Raw genomic sequence first — 6751 nt, 5'->3', positions numbered from 1 at the left:
TCTAATTATAGAACATAAAAAAAGATATGATAAATCGGGAGCCCAACCATGTTCGTGGATGTAGTAACAAGATAGGAAAGATGCCAATTTTCTGCAAATTAACTTCTAGAATTAGTAAAATCCCAAGCAAAATTTCTGGTTTTAGGAATTTGATATATTCATTCCAAAATGTATGTGGCCGAATAAAAGAACATAGATAACCAAGTTAACTTTGAAAAAGAAGAGCAAAAGGGGAAGACTCACTCTACCGAATAGTAACACATATCACAAAGCCCTAGTGTTAAAAATAATATGGTGCTCACAGCGGTGGGAATACAGAGGTAAACTGAATAGAAGAGAGCCCAGAGATACGCATACACATGTGCATGCACACAACACACACACACAGGCACTTGATTTGTGATAAAGATGGGTGACACAAAGCACAGACTATTTAGTAGATGTTGTTGTGTATGCTTCTCACCACCTCAACTACTACCACCCTGCCCACGCCACCTGGATTCCTACAGATGCGCCTTCTAGCTGATCTTCCTGCTTTATCTTTTGATCCCCTTCAGTTTAACAATGATCTTGTTAAAACAAGATCAAATAATGCTTGTGGCTTTTTTCCTATTTTTCCTTGCTTTACTGACATATAATTGACATATAACATTGTGTAACTTTAAGGTGTATATTGTTGATTTGATACACTTATATATTGCAAAATGATTACCACCACAGTGTTCATGCTCTTGTGTTTTTAAAATACCAACAACTTGGGGCCGGCCGGGTGGCACAGCAGTTAAGTTCGCATGTTCCTCTTCAGCGGCCATGGGTTCCCCAGTTTGGATCCCGGGTGCAGACATGGCACCGTTTGGCAAGCTGTGCTGTGGTAGGCGTCCCGCATATAAAGTAGAGGGAGATGGGCATGGATGTTAGTTCAGGGCCAGTCTTCCTCAGCAAAAAGAGGAGGATTGGCAACAGATGTTAGCTCAGGGCTGATCTTCCTCAGAAAATAAATGAAAATACCAACAACTTACATGAAGACACAAAAGACATTTTCTGGTCCAATCAAATTTAGCAGAAAATAATAGCTAATAATTATTGCACACTTTCTAATATTAGGCACTATTTGATGTACACATATTAACTCATTTAATCTCCACAACAAGCCTATGAAATAGGCACTATTATTCCCCCCATTTGAAGGAGGTGCAAAGAGAAAGTGATTTACCAAAGGTAACAAGTTACCTAACCTCTCTGCGTAGAAGCAGAGTTGGGATTCAAACCCAGGAATTCTGCTCCAGGATATTCGAGTGAGGTTTGCACAGAAAGATTCATTTACTAGACTTGAAGATCCTCTGTGTGGTTTTAATTAATTAGAAAATTAAGCCACAATGTTCATAATTGATTTTACAGCTATTACTCAATTTTATGGTAGGAGAGAATTATTACAAAATTTATTACGGAAATCCAGAATGTTGCCTGCCTCTGTCCCAGCTTTCTGAAGTTGGCCTTCTTTCCATCACACTCTCTTTACATTATTCTCCTCTGCAGAGTGCACGGGAGACCTGTGCACAAGGAGGCCTGCACCTTCCACGCCTGTGCCAACACCCGGCTATGATGCAGCAGCATAGGGGTGGAGGCGGGAGGAGGCATTGCTTGGTTCTGGTGGAGCTGAGACAGGCTGGGAAGGTCGCTAGCGCCGGGCAACAGAGCTGACGTGAGCTGAGGGGATTCAGTTTGCAGGACTCAGCTTGCAGTCAGCTGGCAGTGACCCAAAAGCCACTAAAAAACTAAAGCAAGAAGAGTAATGCAAAGTGCAGCATAGACTTCAAAGTGTGCGTAAGAGAGAGAGAGGACACAGTGTGTCGAGACTGTCCTCTGTGTTGAACAGACTACGCATTTAGACAGGCCCTGCCTGAAGCACCTCAATTATCTAAATTATCTAAGAAGTCAGGGACATGAACCCAAGTTTAAAAACAAATATTGGCTTGTGTGGCCATGACCTAAAGAAAATACATAATTAAACTCTGAACGTAAAAACTGAACACATCATTCACCTTTCGGTTTGAAGTTTTGGGGAGTCTGCTAGGCAGGAAGGGAACTGCCTTAACATTTAACATTTACTATGTAACATTTAAATATGTTTGATATTGACTACTGATATTATTTCTTTTTCTAAAGTTTTATTGAGATATACTTGACATATAACTTTGCATAAGTTTAAGGTAACAGCATAATGATACATGTATATATTGTGAAATGAGTACCACAATAAGTTTAGTTAACATCGTCACTTCAAATAGTTACAATTTTTTTTCTTGTGATTAGAACTTTTAAGATCTACTCTCTCAGCAACTTTCAAATACACAATCCAGTGTTGTTAACTATAGTCGTCACACTGTACGTTACCTCCCCAGAACTTATTTATCTTATAACCGGAAATTTGTACCTTTTGACCCCCTTCACCCATCTCCCCCACCCCCTCAACAACAGACATTATTTCATTTAAAATGTAAAAAGTGTGCATCAAGAGCCTTCTGGAATTATCACAGATAATATGAATTGAAAGTTCAATCCTGTGCCAGACACTGCGCTATCTGCATGACCTGCACTATCTCATTTGATCCCAACATAACCTGTGGAAAAAGGAATTGCTATCTTCATTTTACAGATGGAGAAACTGAGACTCAGGGGGTTTAAGATATTTGCTCATGCTAGGAAAGAGAAAAACAGGGATTTGAATTCAAGCCCCAAACCTCGGCTTTCTTTAAAAAACATTCCTTTTAGTAATGAAAGATTTGCTTATTTGAAAAAATGAGGTACAAGAGATGATAGAGCAATGAAGGACAACAGAGTGAATACCTATGTCCCCACTATCTAGTTTAAGAATAGACATTACAAATACATTTAAGGCTCTTAGGTTCATTCCACCCCCTCCCTCCCAAAGGTGACTGTAAACTTGAATTTGGTGTTGATCATTCCCAAGCATTCCTTTATATTTTACTACATATGTGGGTATACTTAAATATATATTGTTTTGCATGTTTACTTTAAATAAATGGTATACTGTAAGTATCATTTTACAATTTGATTTTTCACTCATTATGGTGAGTGTGTGAAATTTATTATGTCAATAACTTTAGGTCTAGTTTATTTATATTCTCTGCTATATAATATTCCACTTCATAAATACATCATGATTTATTATCCATTTCCATTCTTTTCTTGATGGGTATTTAAATCACCTTTGACTTTTTATTATTACAAATAATGCTGCAATGAACATACTTATACTTTTCTTCTTGTACAAGAATTTGTCCAGGGTATATAATTAGCAGTAGAATTTTGGGGTCATAACACACACATCTTCAAATTTACCAGCTGCTGTAGAATTGCTCCAAAGTGATTGTTCTAATTGCCACTCCCCTCAGCAGTGCATGGCAGGGTCTGTTACTTACATCTTGGTCAGCACTTGGTTTTATCAGACTTTTTAATTTTTGGCAACCTGGAAAGTGTGAAATAACATCCAATTGTGGTTTTAATTTGAATTTTTCCTAATCATTAGTGAGACTGAGCTGCTTTTCATAAGTTTATTCAACTCTTTGGGTTTCCTGTTCTGTGGTTTGTCTGTTCAACAACTTGAGCCAGGGAGGTATAAATACACAACTCCTCCTAACAAGAAAAAATTGGGGCTCAAGCCTCAGTATTAAAGATTTTCACTATCTAGTAGGACAGACGGACAAGGACAAACATCATCAACTCTGCAGGGCATGTGCTATAGAAGCCCACAAGAAGGATGGAGTCAACGGACAAAGGAAGGATTTCTGGGGGAGAGAACCCTTAAGCTAACAGCTTGAGAATTCATGGCAGCCAGGGACAGAGAGGGAAGGAGGGTTCTACAGTGAGGAAACGGTATCTGCAAAACCACACGGGAAAGGAAGATGTCCAGGAATACAACTAGACTGAATTAGTTGGAACGACACTGCTTGAGGCTGACAAGTGACTAAGAAGGGGAAGGGACAGCCATATCTTGAAGGCCTTGTATTCTATACTAAGAATTACTTATCCTGGGGTCACAGGGAGTCATTTAAGGATTGTGAGCAGGGGGATGTCAGGACCATATCTGCACTCTAGGGTGCAGACAGAGGTGAAGAGGGAAGGGCTGATATAGAGCCAAACTGTTAGCAACGACAACAGTTAGAAGGTTACCACATTGCTGCTGAGAGCCTACACCAAGGCAGTGGCAGAACAGCCAAAGGAGGAACTGAATTCAGGAGACAGCCATACTAGGGAACCAACAGAACTTTATGGCAGTTTGAAGGATACCATTGGGGTCTGAAGTGTTCATAAATAGCACTCTCCTTTTCCAAGCCTGAGTTCAGAACCAATTAAGACACAGACACAGGTGTCAGGGAGATGAATATTGAAACACCAGCTTTATTACCAACAAAGCCTACATAGCATATGTCTTAGGCACACAACATAATGTGCTTACTAATCCCAGACATGAGAAGAGAACACGTAACCCACACAGGCACAGGCAGACCCATGTCCTAGAGGACACCCTTAGGGGCCTGTCAGGGAGAATGTAAACCCTCCGGAGGCAGGTAGACAGCAAAAGAGAAGTGGAGGAAGGCACTGAGCCACTCACACTCAGTTCTTTCATCCAAACCTTAATAACCAGATGAATCATTCCTCCTTGTCCAGGGACGAATGAGTCTAAGTGTGGGGAGGGGAAAGGCAGCCGGGAAAAAGGGGCATATGATAAGGCCTCTTCCAATCTAAGGAAAGAAGGGTCCCCCATCTCCAACATAATAATAATAATATCCCATTTTGGAAAGTGGCTATGGCATAGTGGAGTCAACCAGAGTTGGGTTCCAGGCCTGCCCCATCACCTCACAGTTGTGTGACTTCAGTTCGATTATTAATAATAATCCAGCTAACTCTTATGGAAGAATTATTCTGTACCTCTATACTAAATGCTTTTCATACATAAACTCATCTAATATTCACATCAACTCCATGAGGAAAATAGTGTAATTATCCCCTATTTTACAGATGTGTAAACTAAAAGAGTTTAAGCTTTTCTCAAGGTCACCTAGCAAGTACCTGGCAGAGCCAAGGCTGACACCCTAGACTATCTGACTCCAGAGACATCTCTCAACCAGGACATCTCTCAACATGTAAAAGGCTGGGCCCAGTGCCTGGAACATTATAAACACTCCATTTTTATTACTATTGCAATTCTATAGTGGTCATATCTTCACAGAAGAAAGGCTAGAGTCTTGAGATTGGTTAGAAACGTTTGGCAAGTGCAAGAGAAGCAACATAATTCCAAGCAATCATTTCGGAAGACAGTGTATGCCCACTTCAAATGGTAAAGGACATATTGTGCTTTTAGGTCTGCTGTGGGGGAAGCTTATACTCATCTGTAAAGGATTAAAAACAGTACATTTGGGGAACAGGAAAGAAAATGGCTTAAGGATGGTGGGTGAGAGAAGTGTATGGAAGCACAGAGGGGCCAACTGGGGAACACAAGGCCACTCTATTACTCTGTCAGTGTTTAATTTTATTTCCAAGAAGAAATAATCAACTTGGGACAAGAACTATGTCTTCCACTTCATGCCTGAAACAGTGATTGGCCAGATTTGTGTGCTTATAAATACTTTTATCGTGGATAAAGTATGTAGAGCAGTAAAATATTCTTCACTCCCAAATTATGTGTGGTTTTATAAACTGGGAAAGGAGTAAGAGGAATTAATGGTGTGTGATTAGAATTGGTGCCATACCTCGGGCAGTAACAATAACGTTTAGAGTGGACGTAGTTCTTTCTAAAACAAGCCAGGCTCGGGGGAGGCAGGAAAAAGCCAAGTGTTTCTCAGCACAGTGATGATGGGACTTACTGTTCTAAAAACTGCCAGGCCAAAGCCATGCTGGATGGAGGACTATTCCTCCTCCTACAAGACCGAACTGTGTTGTTTCTAAGAAAAATGAATGCTTAACCCTGGTAAGGTGGCTTACTTCTTAAGGAGCCGAGTAAGAAAATCAGCCATGGAAACTTCTGGGCAGAGAAACAGAACTGCATTCAGAGCACCCATGTTGACCTTCACGTACAGGACCAGGGGCCACCCCATTGCCTTGGAAGAGCCTATGGAGAATGCCTGAGGCGTCATCGTTGTTGCAATTCAGGAAGGCCCCCTGCAGGCAAAGCTGCTGTCCGAACCCTGCAGAGTGTGGTTTGTGAGTGCGCCCAACTCAGAGACTTAAAGAGAGCGTGCCCTGTATGAATGGAGACTGGAGAGAAGGGCGGATCGACCAGGAGAACGCCTTCCTAGCAGAGTTCTAAGTCTGAAAAGGCCTCCCCACTTTGGGCAGTTTCAAGTAAGATAAAGCTTTCACGGAACTGCTCTTCTGAGATTCCCATGTCCCATCAATAAAAGTTTCATAAACCTGCCTAACAGTCCTCTGAGGTTTATGGAGCACAGCCCACAGCAGCAGGGAGACTCCCAGAAGGGGAGGGATCCATCCACTCCCCTCTTCCAGCAGATCTCCACCACAGACAGGCTGCAGCGCAGTCTTTCGTTGCTTCTCCATGGATCCCGAACTGGAATGGCCAGAGGCAGAGAAGACCCTGCCCCCCTCCCACCCCCGCCAGGTGCTAGAGAATGCTGTGTCCCCTGATTGCCTCCCTTCACCCAGGTTAGGGAGGAATGCAGTTTGGGATATAACAGACAGGGCACTGATACCCTTGAGTCATATGTGAACA

This window comes from Equus asinus, chromosome 6, assembly GCF_041296235.1.
Source record: "Equus asinus isolate D_3611 breed Donkey chromosome 6, EquAss-T2T_v2, whole genome shotgun sequence".
Classification (NCBI taxonomy): Eukaryota; Metazoa; Chordata; class Mammalia; order Perissodactyla; family Equidae; genus Equus; species Equus asinus.
This window is presented reverse-complemented; position numbering follows the sequence as displayed.